The sequence below is a fragment of the Notamacropus eugenii genome, chromosome 2 (assembly GCF_028372415.1).
Source record: "Notamacropus eugenii isolate mMacEug1 chromosome 2, mMacEug1.pri_v2, whole genome shotgun sequence".
Taxonomy (NCBI): domain Eukaryota; kingdom Metazoa; phylum Chordata; class Mammalia; order Diprotodontia; family Macropodidae; genus Notamacropus; species Notamacropus eugenii.
In genome coordinates, this window is record NC_092873.1 from 129,228,040 (window position 1) to 129,247,018 (window position 18,979).

The window sequence follows — 18,979 nt, forward strand, 5'->3', positions numbered from 1 at the left end:
TATATATGTATATATATATATATATATATATATATACATATATACACACACATATATTTATGACTAATGATAGTCATCTCTAGAATGCAGGGGAAGAAGAAAAAATTACATGATAGCATCATTATATATTTAAAAGGAATAGCCAGTTGTGCATAATAGATTTGCAGTTTCATGTACAATCATCTTTTTTATTATACTATCTTATGGAAAAAGTTATTTTATTCCATAAATTAAAAATACCAATCACTACCTTCAAGGAGCTCATGGTCTAAGGATCCAAAACTAAAATATATACAGAGTAGATGGCAAATAATCTCAGGGGGAAAGCATTGATAGGAGCAGGGGAACAGAAGTCTTCCTGAAGAGCTGGGATTTGAGCTGAGTCTTAAAGGATGCTAACTGACAAAGTCGATGAAGATACTGGAAGGGAAAGTACCTTGTCAGGGAAACAACAGAAATAAAACAAAAGACCAATAAACATCCAGGACAAGGTTAAAGAATTGACCTTGTGCTTTGTATTTTATTTAGGAAACACAGGAGGAATTCTTCCAGTAGCACACCTGGCTTCACTTGATGCATAAAAATAGGCTGAAGTATCTGGGGATGTTCGGATTGGAGATGAGGTAACATAAGAGGGAAATAACTACCTTCAAGCATTTGAAGAGCTGCATTAAATTTACCAAGACAGATTAGATTTATTCTACTTGGCCTCAGGGGACAGGTGACAAAATGAATAGAGTGCTGAGCCTAAAGGCAAGAAGACTCAACTTCTTAAGTTGGAATCTCGCCTCAAACAAGTTGTGTGACCCTGAGCAAGTCACTTAATCCTTTTTGCCTCAGTTTCCTCATCTTTAAAATTAACTGGAGAAGAAAATGGCAAACCACTCCACTATCTTTGCCAAGAAAATCCCAAATGGGGTCAGGAAAAGTCAGACAAAACTGAAAAATGTCAGAACTTGGCCTCAGAGTACCAAGAAGTAGAAGTTATAGGGTAGTATATTTCCAAGTGACAGAAGGAAAAACTTCCCAAAAATCAAATAAGGGTAGGTGCTGCAACTTTGAGTTCATTGATATAGTGAACTCCTGGGTGAGAAAACTCCCTCCACAAATGCAGGTTGGCACCTTCTCTGCAATTCACAGTTTTATATAGTTGCCTAGAGGACTGAAAAGTTGAGTATTAAAATAGAATCATACCCAGCATCAGAATGTATAACATGGGAACTGAACTCAGGACTTGCTGATTCCAAGGCCAGCTCTTTCTCCATTCCACCACACTTCCTTTCAGGGCAACGAACTATTAAAAAAAGGAATGGTGAATTTTCCTTCCATGATAATTTACATATCATAGTTACTACACTTTTTTCTACTTTTTGTATGTAAAACATTATCTCCTTTCTTTAAGATTTTGCACAAGCTGTCCATCATGACTGGTACATATGCTTTCCTTACCTCCACCCTCAAAATTCCTAGTTTTCTGCAAAGCTCAGTTGAAGTACAACTTTCTCCACTAAGTTTTTCCTGATTCTTCTCCAGTTACTATTATACCTCCCTCCACAATAGTAACTGGAGGAAAATCAGGGAACATTGTATTCTCTTGTGGTTTATATATACAGATATATGTATCCATTCTTATACATGTGTCTAAATATGTCTTAATCATAACAGAAAATAAGATCTTTATATATTAAATATATATTTTTTAAATATGTGAGTAAAATATGGGTATGTATTGCTTCCCCTAATAGAATGAGAACAGTGACTATTCATCTTTGTCTTTTAATCCCATAGTACCTGCTAGATAGCAGTTATTTAATACATGCTTGTTGATTGGTTGATTAATTAATTGAATCCAAGAATAAAAAATAGTTGATATGTAGCTGCTATAAGTCTTTGGTATCCTTGTGCTGCCAAATGAAGTTGAAGGGGACCTCTGGCATGCTCCATGGTCCTGTAGCAAACTTACAGGATAGCAGGGCAAGAGTTATAGAGGATGGTCAGACATGCATAGACTTGGGAATTCCATTGTTGGAGGGAATGCCCACCTCAAGGACATCCAAGGTACATAGGAAGAGAAGAGATCAAGTTCTGTTTTCATTAAAAACTGGTACTAGCTAGTCCTATAAAAAGTGAAGGCACCTTATAATTTTGTAAATTTCAACTTCTTTCAATTTAAATTCCTGCCTGTTTCACTGTCATTAGGAGTTTTTAAAAATCATTAGAAAATTGAAGGAGATTCTTATCCCCAGCCATAGAAGAGCTGAAGAGACTGAAGAGAGGGTTAAGGTAGAAATGGGAGCAAGTGAAAAAGTTCAGAGAATGAGGAGTGGGGTCAGGAGAGACGAGGGGATGGATGATTGCCTAAGATGTAGAAGAAATGGATTCCTGGGATAGTGGGGAAAGTACTCTTTGGAAATTCTGACTCTGGGAACCATCATTCTTCTAATGGTCAGTGACTCAAGTTGTTAATATACACTAATCATAAGTAAATTCCAATATTTACCGGTTTAATGGAATAAATACTGGCCTGATGATTTGCTAATTCAGAACACAAGTATAGCAATCAGCTGGAATATAAATTATAGAATTTGTGCTGTGTGCTATTTCCACCCTGAAATTGAATTAATTATTTTTTTAAGTAGCTATTTTTGTAGCTCCCTCCACTTAGTAAAGTCCAATCTCTAAATCAAGGCTATTTTGAGTAATATTTTGGAAATAAACATGGCTATTAAAGACACCTTGTAAATAACTAGAACTAAAATCTGTCTACAAATAAAGTGTAGTGGTGTTCTTTTCCTCCCTTTTTTTAAGCCACTTGAGTCTCCTCTCCTAAGTTAGGTAAGTCTGTTTTTTGTTTTGTGGTCAGAGAGTGTAATGTTTTGGGTCCACACAGTTAAAAAAGCAAATAGTTTTCTTGAATCAGCAGAAACAGTCAACCACAAACTGTACGGCAATTTCCAGAAACCTGATCTTATGACCCAGGATTTGTCCTTAAACTACAACCCCCATTCACATGCAAGGGAACAGCCCTAAATAACTGTGAATACAGCAGAATTGAGAGGCAGGGGCCTAGTGCATAGAGGACTAGCCTCAGAGCCAGGAAGACCTGGATTCACTTCTTGACTCTGACACGTTATTGGTTGAGTAACGGTTGAGTAGGCAAATCATTTAATCTCTCGGGGCTCTAGGCAGCTCTCTAAGACAAGACACAGAGAAGGTGCTGACTTACCTTGGTTGAGGGAGTGTCCTCATCTGAGAGTTCCCCATATCAAGAAAACCACAGGCCAGTCTCTATAGCTATAGAAAAAGTAGAGTCTCTGATTCTATACTCCTACTTCTTGACTTACCATAAAATATCCAAATTAACAATAAAGGACAGATGAAGAAAAATGCTATCTGTATACAGAGAAAGAATTGATAAATAGATGCATGTATAGAATAATTTTATATATATGTATATACATATATATATTTGTGTCTGGGGCAGGAGGAAAGGGAAGGAAAAAGAGAAATTTACATGGTAACAATTTTATATATTTAAAAGGAATAACAAGTTGCACATAATAGATTTTTATTTTCATGTGCAATCATATTTTTATTACTATGTTATGGAAATGTTTGTTTTAGTGCATAAATTAAAAATAAAAATGTGAAAAAATAAAAATATAAAGTAAAAAAAAAAGTTCTGGAGAAAGTCTTTCTGACAGAGTAGAATAGAAATTCTGGAGAGATAGGAAAGGTGCCTGGGGATGGAGTGAGGGGGAAGCATAATCAATGAGCAGTCAGTCCATATGTGCCATTGTTTTCTTCATTATGTTAAGAGAAAATGAAGTAAGTCTCCAGCACCTTGAATGAATGTTCTGTGGAAAACTTATGGAGAGACTTGTATAAGAGTGCAAGAAGTGGGGCACATGTGGGTGGAACATAATAATAACCATATTTATAATGGCTAACATTTATGTAGATTTTTAAGGTTTACAATACCTTATACTATCTATACCAATACTATCTCATTTGATCCTCACAACAACTCTATGGACAGATGAGGAAACTGAGACCCAAAGAGGTTAAGTGACTAGTCCAGGTTTATACAGCTAAAAAGTATCTAGGTGGGGTTGTAGCTAAGTGGCAAAGTGGATAGAGTGCTAGGCCTGGGGTCAGGAAGACTCATCTTCCCGAGTTCAAATCTGGCCTCAGATGCTTACTAGCTGTATGACCCTGGGCAAGTCACTTAACACTGTTTGCCTCAGTTGCCTCATCTGTCAAATTAACTGGAGAAGGAAACAGCAAACCACTCTAGTATCTTTGCCAAGAATACCTCAAATGGGAGTCCCAAAGAGTCAGACATGACTGAAATCATTCAACAAAAGTATCTGAGACAGGATTTGAAATCAGTCCTTTCTGTCTCCAGTGTTTTATCTATTGTGTAACCTAGTTTCTCATTTATCTGAATTACTGGAGAAAATACTCACACCCAGAAATAACATATCCTTTTGGGTACCTGAGAAGAGAATAAGTTAACAGTTCCTAAGATCTAGAGGTATAATCAAACAATCAATAAACACTTATTAAGCTCCTAATATGTGTCAGATGTAAAGGTCATTGAATTTGACCCCTTCATTTTAGAGATGAAGAACTTGGTCCAGAAAGTTTAATTGATTTGCCCAAGATTGCCCAAGAAAAGTGTGAAAGTTTGAATTTGAAACGAGACCTTTTACCTCCAAATCCGTGCTCTTTCTCCTGTGTCATATTTCTTCCACAGATTGGGATAAACTAGACTATACTACACAAAATGAGGAGAGGAGAAAGAAAGGGAGGGGAGGAAAAGCGGTAAGAACTGAGTTCAAATCTAGCTTCTCCTACTTACTAGCTGTGTGACTATGAGCAAGTAATAATCTCTGTCTTCCTCAGTTTCTTTAACTAAAATGGGGATAATAGTAGCCTCTATCTCACAGGATGGTTGTGAGAATCCAATGAGATAATATGTGTAAAATACTTAGCATGGTGCCTTGCACTTAGTAGGTGCTCTGTAAATATTAGTTGTTGATGTCGTTGTTGCTGCTGCTGCTACTGTTAACTCTAGCCACAGTACTCTATCCGTTGAACCACCCAGCTACCTCCCAAGGATTGGGTTAAATGAAATATAAGATACCAATTCATTCTAAATCTTTAATCTTCTGAAGCTGATGATTAGATGATGACACTTTCTCTTGCTCAGGGTAGAAACCCAAACTAGTCTACCCAATAGAATTTATATGTCATGCAACCTACAGAGAACTTAAAATAAGGTTCTAGTCACTTAAAATCAGTAAAGACCTTAAAATAGCCCCTATTCATTTGCTGAATCCTAGCATCAGTACAAATCATCTGTCTTTTATCTATTCCCCCAAAGGAATACTTCTTGTCAAAATATTGTATTGTGTACCTTATAAAAGCCCCCACCTTATTTCATCATAGACAGAGTCACTTTTCAGTGAAGCACAAAACAATCTCTTCATCAAGTTGCAGAATACTTGGAATCCTTCAGGAGAAAAAGCAGCAACATAAGACATAATCATTTCCCTGTGTGATTTCACAATATTCACAATTCAAATATTATGTTTGCTTTGGAAAAAGAACTTAGAATAGAGGCCACTATGTACTAGAAGGATAAAAGCATAACCTCATGCTAAGGAGCTTCAACATTTATTCTTTTTAATGAATGAAATTTAGCCCCACTCCTGAGCCTATTTAGAGTCAATGCAATTTTATTCAACAAATACAAATTAAGTACCTTCTATGAGCAAGATATTATGCTAGATTCTGTGGATACAAAGACAAAAGCTAAACAATCCCTCCTCTAAAGGAAATCTATCTAATCTCTCTCAATTCTAGTGCCTCTGTTGATTATTTCCAATTTATCCTGTATATAATTGCATATTATTTTTCCTTTTGTGAGCTCATTGACAGCAAGGACTGTCTTCTGACTTTCTTTCTGTCCCAAACACTTAGCACAGTATCCGGTACATAGTAGATGCTTAATACATATTTGTTGATGGCTAACTGGGATGATTTTTCAGGGTAGTATAAGCACTTGATAAATGTTTATTGACTGGCTGGCAGACAAAAGAAGTTTACATACTATTCAAATGATTGATGTAACACACTTATTTTGATAACTCTACTGATCTGAGAAATCATTGATGAGAGTGTTCTCTCCAACAGCGCTGACCTCAGACCATACAGTCTTTCTCCACCTATGACACACATCCTCCGTTCTCCCTAGCTGAGTGACCTAAGATGCTGAGAAATGTCTTCTCTCTTGACATTGTATGGATACCAATGGAGCATATAGGTTGTCCAACAATTATCCATTGATTAGCCCCCTATCTCACTATATAAGCAGTTTACCTCCTTTTCTAAGTAGTAAATATGCTAATGCTATATAGATATATGAACATTATAACCCATAATTCAGTTTATACAAAGTGAACAAAAATATTTTAACATATCATAGACCCTCCACTGCTTCTCATTGTTTTATGAGACTAATAATCCAGTCAATCAGTCAGTAAGTGCTTCTTAAGCCCCTGGTATATGCCAAGCACTGTGCTGAGCCCTGGTGATACAAAGAAAGGAAAAGCATGGTCCTTGCTACTATCCTCCTACACAAAATTTTATAAATGTGTTGATATTCTAAACCAGTAATGTCCTTGACTATCATATTACTCAAATATCCTTGCTTTGTTTTATTTTCTGTAGAGGTGATTTCTAGGCTCTTTTCTTCTTGTTGTTATGGTAATTGATTTACATCATTTAAAATTCCATAGAAAATGTTGCTAGTCTATATGGAGGTCTCTTCTTTTATCCATTTCCCTTTTCTATCAACAACAGCTTACTTAAATAGATCAGGATGCAGATCTAACTGTATTAAATGGTAATTTTGGAAATAATTGTTCCTTAGTAACCAGTCACTTCCTGGCAAGATTTAATCTATTTCATTTTTTCAAGAACTCATTTGACCCTTACTACCTCTTAAAGTGCCTTCTATCTCTCTTCTGTGGAAAAAAGATAGATAGACAGATAGATGATAATAGATAGATATAGATATATATACTACTGATACAAACACACCTGTACAATCTATAAGTTTTTCCTTTGGGAGGGAGAAGGAGGGAGAGTGTATCTTTTGTTTCTGATTCCTGAATAGTATTTTCCAACATGTTAGTCAAGGTCGTCCCCATGACTATTCTTACATTCAAATTTCTAAGTATTAAAATTGATTTAATTTTGAGGGTCTTAACAAGTTCTTTGTTGAATTTTTCTACTTCCTTACCTTTTGCAACAGATGTCAGTGTATAAGCTACAATTATATCCATCATCATATTTTTGTAAATATTAATCATTAGCAATGAAATATGAGACAACCAAGTGTGCCATAATATCATGTGTTCTTCATCCGGGGTTAAAATTTCAAGGGTCCATAAATTTGAATGGTGGGGGGAAAAAAATTACATCTTTTTCTTTACTAACTTCTAACTGAAATTTAGCAGTTCCCTTTATTATGAATTTTTTTAAAAAATCATCTGAGAAGAGTTCCATACACTTCACGAGGTTGTCAAAGGGGTCCATGACATAATACACTGTTAAGATCCCTTTCGTTAAATGATGGTTCTAATATTGCCTTTGGATACAAAATAAAATAAATCCTGTCAAATCCTCTCCAAAGAGAATCTGTGAACCATCCTTCTATTTAGCTGCAACTTCCTTCCTCATATTGGTTTCATTTATAACATATCAAGACTGATATATTTACCCAGAATATAAAGTACATTGGAAAAAAATGTGTAATAGGTAGAAAGTTTCTATTTTTTCCTCAATGAAATAGGGAGCCACATGGGAGCTCCTTGTGCAAGGAGCAGTATGGTTATAACTTTGTCTTGGAAAGATTATTTTGGCAGAAATATTATCATTTGGCAGCCATGTAGGAGGATCATGGATTCTCCATTCAATAGAACACAAGCTCTGTGAGGCCAGGAAATGTTTTTTATTTTGTATATCAGTTGCCTATAGGGCATTGTGCCTGGTACACAGCAGAAGTTTAGACACTTTAGTTTGTTGAATGGAATTGAGTAGAGTTGAATTGAGATGAACAAAATCACAATTAGTCATTCCCTGCTTCTTAGGGAATGAATAAGTGAAGACTCAGCATATGCCCTCTACAAAAGGCTGCCAACTCTGTCAGACAGCCATGGCAGTAGTTCAGCAAATTAAGTATAAAATATGCATCCACAAAGTATTAGTTTTGCCAAAAAACTCATATTTGGGCTGGCACTGAACCTAGTTTTTTGAGTGAGGTACTCTAGAGCAAGAAGGCTCTTCCTCCCAGGGTAACAGGTCATCAGTGTGATACCATAGAAAGGGCATTGGACTTCAAATCAATAGATCTGTTTTGGGATTCCAGCTTTTATACTTATGGAGTTGTATAATTATGGAGAAGTCACTTTTAACCTTTCTGGGCCTCAATTTCCCCATCTGTAAAATCAGAATAATAAAATGTGTACAACTCAACTAAACAGGGTTTAGTGTGATGAAAGGGCTCTGTAAATCTTAAAGTAACTTCATAAATATGAGTCATCATCCTCTTTTAGAGCATAATTAGGCTTTATATTGCTCAGCTCTCATTACTGGAAACAGGCATATCTAGCTTATGTTTAACAAGCTTTATTTTCACCTACAGCTCTAAGTTCTTTCCCTTGGTTACTGTCTTAAGGAATGCTACCAATAATGAACACTGAATGTGAAGTCTGACAGACATGCAGTTAATGAAATGGTTGTTTCATTGATTATTTTTTTACCCAGTAAACTTAATTGAAGATTGTTTGGACATTATGTTGACATAGCCTAAATCTTTAGTCAATCTTTATGAAAGGGGTGGCAATGTTTCAGAGAGAAAGAATGGGAGTCTGGAGACCTTTCCTCTTGTCTTAACTCTAGTGCTAATTAACTCTGTGATCCTGGGTAAGCCATTTAACTCTTTTCATTCTCAGTTTCCTGTTTTGTGAAATGAGGGGCTATTCCCAGAGAATTTCTAAGTCCCTTCCAGCTTTAAGACTGAGCTTCAATGATACTGAAAGTCCTTTCCAAAGCTAAGATTCTAAAAAGGACAGTATTGAACCCTATCAGGTGCCCTTTGGAAAGAAGTAAGCATATGTTTTCTGCAGTGTTAATGATTAATAGACTAGGTAGCACAGAAGTGAGTAAAACCTAAAGCAAATGTTTACTCAAAACTACCATGTAGCATATTTTCCAGTATGTGAAGGTATTGGGCAATGGAAAATTTCTCAGATACTTTTTACTTTGAAACTGGAGTGTTGGGTTGTTTTTTTTTTTTTCTTAATTAGGTTCACTGTTTGTTTTTGTTCTTTTAAAGTTTATGTCATAGTAATACTTCAAGGATTTGTGATTTCGTCAATGTGGGTATTCTTCTAGACCAATAAAGATTGTAATCCCTCTCATGAATAGTTTCATGAGTGGTTGTGGTTTTAAAAAAACATCCATCACCTGGTAGCCAAGCCTCTAGTGATGGGACTCTCCAAACTTAGTTACGCTGGTCCTTAAAAAATACTGATGCAGTCTGTTGCCAGATTCATGCTTGAAGGCTTTCCAGCTTGGTAGGACCTGCCAGAGCTTGCTTTCTTGGTTGGCATAGCTTTTGAGAACCTAGGGTCATGTCCTATGCCATCATGAAGCATTGGAATAGGACTTCAGAGAACTATTATGTCAATAACGATATGAGAAATGTTCTGTTTATTCATGAAATAATCTGTATTGGAAGTTGCTCTTGGACTCAGATGTTGGCAATCAGCTAGGAATAGAAAAGGAATCATTTGTTTCATCTGGTAGTAATTTTATCTGAAAGATCAATGAAATTGTTGTTTTTAGTATTGTTAACAATTAGCAAATTGTCAGTGCCAACAATGTTCTCATTTGGTAGAAGAACTATACCCCAGAGTTGGCCTAAAATGGAAGTCAGGAGACATGGCTTCTATTTCCAGCTCTGCCATTAAGTTACATAACTAACTGTTCAAATGTCAAAACAATGTATTAGTTCTTACCTAAGAGTTTAAGAAATGACATCCAGCCTAGTATTAATTCTTTGACAGTGAGACCAAGAACCTTTTAGGAAAGAGCATCTTAGCTGTTCTCCAAGACATCAATCTTAAAAGGTTATTCCAACATTCTTTATTTCCTCTTTAGTAACAGGGTATGGATATATCTTTATTTAAGCTCTTCTTAGACCCATTAATTCCAGACTTAAGTCACAATGAGTTTTATATGTCTACTATTCATAACTTAGAAAAGTACGTGCTTTCATTTTTGTTTCTAAAACTAGCTCTTTCAAGCTTCACATGTTGCCCCTTATTTTATTTCTTCTCAATAAGCATTTCAATTTAGCATATCCTTGTTAAGTGTTTGCTCTGTGAAGGGGATTAAACTACTTTTTTAAAAAAAGGGTTCCTGCCCTCAATGGGTTTGTGTTCTATAGGACCAAACACATAAGAAATAGAAGGGATCTGCACTGCACTCAATACAACTCAAATCTTCTCAGGCAAGATATTAATTACATGCTATGTGCCTTTAGGCAAGATACTTAATCTTTTTAAGCTTCCTTTCTCTCTTTTAAAGAATGAGGGGAAGTTGACTATATGGTCTATGAGATAATTCAATGTACTCCATCCACACCCTTCATGGTTTAATAGGCTTCAATCATGTCTTCTCTTGGCCTTCATTTCTAATCTTTTGAGTCTGTCATTATATAAAAGCTGCTTTCATCCACTCTTCAATTTGTTAAGGTTATTTGTTCTTTTTCTAGGTTGTGTGTGTGTCTGTGTGTGTGTGTGTGTGTGTGTGTGTGTGTGTGTGTGTGATGAGGAATAAATGGTATCAGAAAAGAAGATTTGGATTTCTGGTTCATGGCTTATGATACGGGAATGAAAGCTTTTAGCCAAGCTTAGAATATATCTATTGATGTGTTCTGATAGAATTAAGTTCCTTGAGAAAAGGTAATTTTATTTCTGTTTTTGTTTTTTAGTCCCAGCTTCTAGCAAAGTACCTGGGATAAATGTCCTAGGGCAGCTAAGTGGTGGTAGGCCTGGATTCCAATAAGTTCAAATCCAGCCTCAGATGTTTATTAGTTCAGTTACCCTGAACAAATCACTTAACTTTTATCTGCCTCAGTTTCTTCAACTGTAAAATAGGGGTCATAATAGCACCTACCTCACAGGGTTGTTGTGAAGATCAAATGAGATAACATTTGTAAAGTACAGGCCCTTGTGCATAGAAGGTACTTAATAAATGCTTGTTGTCTTTTGCTTCCCATGCTTAATTAATGCTTGATGACTATTTGATCTGAGGACCAATAAAAAAAAATTTGCCTGGAAACTTCCAGATCTGATAAAGAGGACCTTAAAAATTGAAAATGAAGGGTCAGAGAGAAAAAAATGTCAATTCATAACCACTAAGTCCGATGTCACGGAAAAGAAAGAAAAATATAATGCCCAGTAGGTTATAGTAAAAAAAAAAAAAAAGGCCAAGAAAAAGAACAGTAATAAAAACTCAGTCTTAGATGTCTATACACAAATGTGAAGAGAATGAGAAGTAAATAAATTGAATTAGAGTTCTTAATACAAAGAGGTAAATCTTGCTTCAAATGCATCACCAAAATTTAGTAGGACATGAGACATGACATAAAAATAATTATAAAATGGGTTACCTTGTACAAAATTAAGATGCTACATCAAAAGGGACAGGGGAGTAGTAGCATGATGTTTCAGAAACACATAAGAATATATCTTTGACATAGAAGGGAAAGCATGATGAAAAGAAATTGGGTGAGATTTAATAAAGGAAGAAACAGGAAAGATATGATTATATTCAAGAATAACTAGAAAGAAGAAACAAATGCTTTATTATTTGGGGCTCGCATCACTGCCTGGCATGTAGGCATGGGAGAGGAAAAAAGGTGTGAAGAAGGAAATGGAAAGGAGAAAAAGAGAGAGGAGGGGAGAAAAGGGAAAGAGAGAAAAAAAATGAGTAACAGGGGATTTCAACTACTCTTACATTCAGAACTTCTTAATTTAAGTCAAACATCTGACAAGTTCTTAACTAGCCTTAATAATCATTTCATTCTCCACTACATGGAGGAAGCAATACAGAGAACTATTAATCTTGAGTTGCTTCTCTCTGTTCATACAACCAGTACCATAGTTCAAGTTCTCATCACCTCTATGCACTATGGCAACAGCCTCCTTATTAATCTCCCTGACTCAAGTTTCTCCTGTCTCCAATCCATTCTCCACACAATTTCCAAAATGATCGAAGCACAAGTCTAGTAATGCTACCTCCTAACTAAATAAATTCCAATGACTGCCTTTTACATTTAGGAAGAAATACAAACTGTTCAGCATCTGAAGCTCTTCACAACTTGAGCTCTTCCTAGCTTTCTGATCTCCAGTCATACTAATTCACTTGCTGTTCCTTATAATGCTCGGTATCTCCCACAACTATGCATTTGGACTGACTGTCTCCCCATACCTAGAATGCTCCCCCTCCTCATCTCCACCTCTTTGAAACCCTGACTTCCTTCAGTACTCAGTTCAAAGGCTTTAGCAGGAGACCTTTCCTAGTCCTCAAGCTGTGAGTGCCTTTCTAAGCTTGCCTTCTATCAACTCTGTATGTACTCGTTTACATACATGATGTCTTCCCCACTGAAAATCTCCTTGAGAATAAAGAACTGCTTTTCTTGATTCTTTGTGTTCCTAGTGTTTGGAATAGTGCCTGGCACTTATCTAACAAATGTCTGTTGATTGATTAATCAATCAAGATGAACTGATCTGATTTAGAGCAATGAGGAGAAACTAACTGCTAAAAATAGAAAAGGAAATGACCACCTCCATTTTAGAGTTTGTAATAAATAAAGAGGGAAAAGACAAGCAAAGCCTGATGTGCACCCTAAATTTGCAGAGAATAAAACTCAATGAGTTTGGGGCCTACAGCTTAAAACAGTTCAGGACAAGTTAGCACAAAACAAATGGGATGTACTCAGGAACAGAATTCTAACCACACAAATAAAATGAACTTGATAATGAAGGGGGTAGGGAAAGCAATTGTTTGAAGAGGCCAAGGGGGCCACACAAGAATTCAACAACTGAGATTTTTTAAAAAAAAGAGGGGGGAAAAAAGGATACCAAAGATGAAAGCAAAAGCAGTTAACAAAAAGATGAATACTAAAAGGGAACTGGGCTAATATAAAATATCAAAAAAGCAAAAGTTCAGAATGGGGCTGAGGTTTGCAGTGAATGATAGACAGCAGAAATTAACTCTTTAAAGCTACAGTGAATGACTAAGGGAAAAGAAAGGATTCCTATAGATAGAATGGTAATAATGGATGCCAGAGGTATGACCAAACTATTCAACTCTCTAACAAGAATAATCATCAGGCTGGAAAGTGTAGAACCAAAAAAAAAAAAAAAAAAGGTTAATAGGTCATTTAAGCCCAAGATAAATAAGAAAATACTAGGCAAACACCCAGTTATCTTCCATGAGTTCAAGTGACAAGTCTGAAAAAAAATATGTTACAGAACTAATATGTGAATGTTACTGTGGAGTCACTATGATTCTTGAAAAATAGCAGAAATTAGTAGAGGTGCTAACATGGCTGGAAATGAATGACTGTCCCAGTTTTCAAAAAGATGAATAAGTTTGATTCTCCTAACAGCTAAGTGGTACAGTGGATAAAGCACCAGCTCTCTAGTCAGAAAGACCTCACTTCAAATCCAGCCTTAGATACTAGCTGTGTAACCCTGGGCAAGTCACTTAACCCTATTTGCCTCAGTTTTCTCATCCAGTAAAATGAGCTGGAGAAAGAAATGGCAAATGATTCCAATACCCTTGCCAAGAAAATCCCAAATAGGTTCACAAAGAGTTGTATAGGAATAAAATGAGCGAATAACAGATAACAAGCTTTCCTTATAAAAATATGAGTAAATTCAACAAATGTTTATTCATTGGTCTCCTTGTCATCTATGTCTATTTACTCAGCTTCATGCTCCACAAAACTGCCAAAATGACATACATTAAACACAAATGTGACTATGTGACTTCTCTATTCAAAAAAGTTTTCAATGCCTTCCCATAATTTTTAAGGATAAAATGGAAAATCCTCAAGTTGGTATTCAAAGTCTCTTGCAGTTTGGCTCCCGTCTGTCTTTCTAGTCTTATCCACACACTCTCCTTTTTAGTCAAACTGGCATACCATTTTCATCATCTTCCATCTCCTATCTCCTTATCTTTACCCAAGTGGTCCCCAATGTCTGGAATATACACATTTCCTACCTCTACTTCTTAGACTCTTAACTATCCTTGACTTACAACTTACATCAAGGTAACTTCTTTTTTGAAACAAATGGAATGAGTATGATACCTTTATCACATCTCTGTCTAGAAACCATTTTATATTGATTGGGAATGTATCCTTCTATTATGAACAGGGTTAAATTGTATTTGTTTAAAATGTTTCATTGCTGGCTAAATAGTACACAGCTATGCTGACCTTCAGATACGCCACAGTTTAGAATACCTTAACACAGAAGAGCCAACCAGTTCTAAATCCCAGTAAAAAAAGAAGTATGACTTGAAACATGATCAAACTAGATGAGAAATGGTTTCAGCCTCAGTCTCCCTCCCCGCCTCCATTGGAGTTGCAGTCACAAATGCCTGGGTTCAAATCTCACCTCAGACACTAGCTGTTTGACCATGAACAAGTGACTTAACTTCTCTGTGACTCAGTTTCCTAAAATGAGGTGACTTTATATCCTCTAAGGTCCTTCCCAAGTCTAGCTATGATCCTTTCTGTTGGGTAGGAAGCAGTGCTCCTCTCTTGGTGTTTTTGCCCTCTTTTTGGTGGTTCAGGAAGCGTTCCTTGTCCTGATCTTCTAAATTGGCTGCATGAGGCATGTGGCCTTCTGGGAACAGGCCCATCAAGTTAAAAAGTCACAACCTCCCACATCCCTATCTACTCCCAACCATCGCCAAAAAGGTAGCAAGTAGAAAATACAACATTTAAAATAGATGTCCTCTGATTCCAAACCCAGTGTTTCTTCCTACTCTTTGACAAGGCTCATTGTTGCAGTTAGTAGGCTTTCCTAATCTCTACTAAAGAGTAAGAGCCTCAGATGCTCAGTAATACCTCAGTCAGAAGGCACATCTAAGTAAGGAGAACTCTGACGCAAGTAGGGGCAAGACTCTTCACAGACCCTTTCTTACTTTACGTAATACTTTTCCAGAGAAGTATCCATTTACTCTCTGCTTTTGTTTCCTTCCTGTCTTTGAACTGTTCTCTACCCATGATAAAATGTATCCAGTAATGTCATAATAACTCAATTGTTTTAGAAGCCTTTCATGTAAAGCCATGCCAGAGATTTCTTGAAGGCTTAAATAATAACCACCTGTTCCTCTTTGTCCCCATGATTACTGACTCTGTCAAAAAACTCTAACAATTTGTGTGCTTGGTTGCCTCATATGGGAATCATGCTGTCCTTCCCCAACAGGACATTTTGTTGTTATTGTGGAAGCAGCCCACACCTTCCAAGATTCTGGGATCACTCAGATTCAGATCCAGTCCTGGGGGCTGACCCAAAAGGGTCATTTTCTCTCTTTGGCTCATTTTCCTCACCTGGAATTATTCCAGGAAAAACTCAAAATACAAGTCAAGTCCAACTTATGATTAAATTTTCTGAGTGTGGGAAACAGAACCTCCAGCTCCTGTAAAGGCGTTCACATTAATATTGTGTATGGGTAGCTCTCATTTATTTCAGCCCACAGAAGATAAATATTCAGAAAACTCAGAGAAACACAGAGATAAACACAGAAACACATAAAGCACCCAAATAACTCATAACCTCTTCTCAAGTGTAAACTGAATTTGGGGCTGCTCTCTGGGCAACCTGGTGACATTCCAGTGAGTCCCTCTTTCCCACCGGATTCTGAACAGTCCCAGTAAGATTCATAGTATCATACTGTGGTTTCAATTGCCTCTGGAAGGTAGACATATTTAGGAGGATGATAAATAAGTAAACTGCTTCTCGCAGAATTTGCACTGTCCAAATGGAGTTCTGTGACAAGGCCCCAATCTCTCTCATCCCTCCAAACTCCAGGAAATAGTTTTTATCCTTTAGCCATAGGGACCATGTGGGCAATCCTATTCTTTCTCCCAGAGTCAAAGCAGGCCAGTAAATATGTAAAAAATTCTCTACTTTCTATAGAAATTGTAATACCTAAACTCTCAAACTTAGACATTCTTAAATTTTGGGTTATCCACAAAACAATTCCAAGGCTAGAGCTGCCAATAAAAGCTGCCTTCTCTGGTTAGAAGGCTAGGTTCTGGTATCATATTATCTAAAAGGTGGAAGTCTCTCCTTTTTTCTCTGTCTCTGTCTGTCTCTCTGTCTCTGTCTCTCTCTTTCTCTCTCAAAAATACACACACAGTTACACACAGGATACTGGGGTTCATAAACATTGTCAGTGAACTACTATCCTGGATCACATGGACAAGCACATGTCTGTTTCCACTATGTGATTCTATAGGAACTCATCAATTTCCTGGCTGCTGCCATCTCTCAAGCTAGGAAATTCCATTCTCAGGAACTCAAATCTCTGACTTACTCTGAAAGCTAAATCAAGTTCATATAACTTCCCTGTTCTCCTGCCCAAGACACTTTTTACCAGTTCCCAGTGGGGAGGGAGTGTGTACAGGCACAAGTTTCTGTGCCCCAAGTTCTCCCTCACCACCATGCAGCAGGCTACTCTGTCTCCTTAACAAAGGAAAAGTCAAAACAGACAAATGGAATACATAGTCTAATAACAAGGGGCAGCTCCCCTTCTTCTGAGGATAATGGTTTTCTAGTCAAATGACATATCCTATGATAAGGCTATTCTGAATTGCAGGAAGCCAATCACTTTGGAAGCAATCCCAGTCATAGAAAACCAATTAGAAGTTCCATGTTTCCTCTCAGCAAGATGCCAGTAGACATACCAAAACTCTCCATCAAAAATTGCTCCTCAGGCACCTCAAAACAAAGTCTCTTGGTCAGTAATTTTATTGATTGGAAAATTCATTAAAATGATCCAATACTCCCCTTAATCAATCTTCTCACAGGTGTAGTCACTGATCTTGTGTTTTGGGAGTCTATACTTTCCTTACTGGCGACTGTGGCTGATGCTATCCATTCACAAAGTTATCTGAATGAAAAAAGAGAGAAATGCTGTTAGAGTATGGTTCTTACACATCAAAAAACATATTATTTCATTAATATGGGTACCTCCTCCACTGACGGAGATTTAAACTTATTCATGCTTTAGTAGACAAGAAGCTAGAGAAATTCAGCACCTGGTAGCCAACTCTCTGATGATGAATCATTTCTACTGTCAGATGACAGCCAAACTTTTTCTCAAGCTTTTCCAGCACCATAGTATATTCCAGAGCTTGTGTTTTACTAGAATAAATTGTAAGAGTCAGCTCTATAGCACAATGGAGCATCCAAGTACAATTTTAGTCAGAAAAGGAGGGGGTGCTTTAAATGGCTATTATTAATAAGATAGTAATAAAATTATTAACCAAAAAAATCATTATTAATAAACATAGCTAATGTTTATAGCACTTTAAGGTGTGCAAAGCCTTATTTTAAAGTGCATTAGAAATCTTGAAGTTATATAAATACTAACTATTCATAATGATTTAAAGTTGATAATTATTTTATTATCTCATATCTATAAGACAAAACTATCCATAAGGTAAGAGGCCCATGCCATAAATAAAATTATATAAACATTGTAAAAAAAATGGCAATATCTTTAAGCAAAAAGTATGTAAGGGGAAGCACAATGCTGCTTCATGTGCTTTCACCATTATTAGTCAATTAAATTTAATAAGAAACTTAGAACTAGACCAAACCTGAGACATCATCTTTACAACAGATCTTTCCAGTCTCATTTTGCATTACTCCTTTTTCCACATTCTATGATCCAGCCAAACTGGTGTTCCATTTCCTATCTCCCTGACTTTGAGCTGACAATAATCATCATTAATAATAATAACCATGTACAAAATACCTTAAGATATTCAAAGCACTTTTCCATTACATATGGAATGGAATATTATTAGTTTGTAAGAAATAATGACTATGACGAACTCATAAAGAATAAGAGGACTGTATAAATTAGTGCAGAGTGAATTAAGCAGGAAAAGGACAATGTATATAATGATTAAAATATAAATTGACAATTCTAAAAGGCAGAGAAAATAAAATTAAAGGCAATGATCAATATTATTTCCATAGAATAGATGAGAGATGATGAAATATCCTCCTTCCTCCTTATAGAGAAGTAAGGAGATACAGGTGGCTATACTCCTATGTCATATGAATTCACTGCATCAGTCAATTTGGATCTACTGTTTTTCTTTGTAACAAGAGATGGCTCAGTATGGCAAAAGGAGGGAGGGGAGATGTTGGAAAATGTCTGGTATAAAAAGGCATAAAAATCTTTTCCACTCTACCTATGCAACACGTCTCATATATCCCCTGTACTTATGTCACCACGCTTGCTTTGGTCCCATTACTACCTTCCTGATCTGTTGGAATAACCTTCTGTCTTCCTAACTCAGTTCAATTTAAAACACATTTATGAAGTACCTACAATGTGCAAGGCATATCCTACATAGGTTCAGAGCACGAAGACAAATCAGGACATCAACATTACAACAATCCTGGTTAAAGATAATGAAGGATCTGAATGAAAGTGATGACTATGTAACTAGAGATAAGGAGAAAGATGCCACAGATGTTGGGGCTTTGACATTGACAGCAGCTGCCAATTTATTACATATAGAGGTAAGAGGAAAGGATAGGAAAGAAGTTGAGATGTCTCCAAGGTTATAAATCTT

The 18,979-nt window shown here is 36.4% G+C and overlaps 1 long non-coding RNA gene across 1 annotated transcript in view; it reads right to left on the reverse strand.

Moving 5' to 3' along the window:
• Nucleotides 1-3,693: 3,693 nt before the first annotated feature.
• Nucleotides 3,694-18,979, reverse strand: part of LOC140526368 (uncharacterized) — a 31,230-nt gene continuing 15,944 nt past the window's right edge. Inside the window, exons 2-3 of the long non-coding RNA XR_011974342.1 lie at nt 5,440-17,277; nt 3,694-4,780 (exon numbers count right to left, since the gene is read on the reverse strand). This is a non-coding gene — a long non-coding RNA (uncharacterized lncRNA). The remainder of the gene's footprint in view (nt 4,781-5,439; nt 17,278-18,979) is intronic.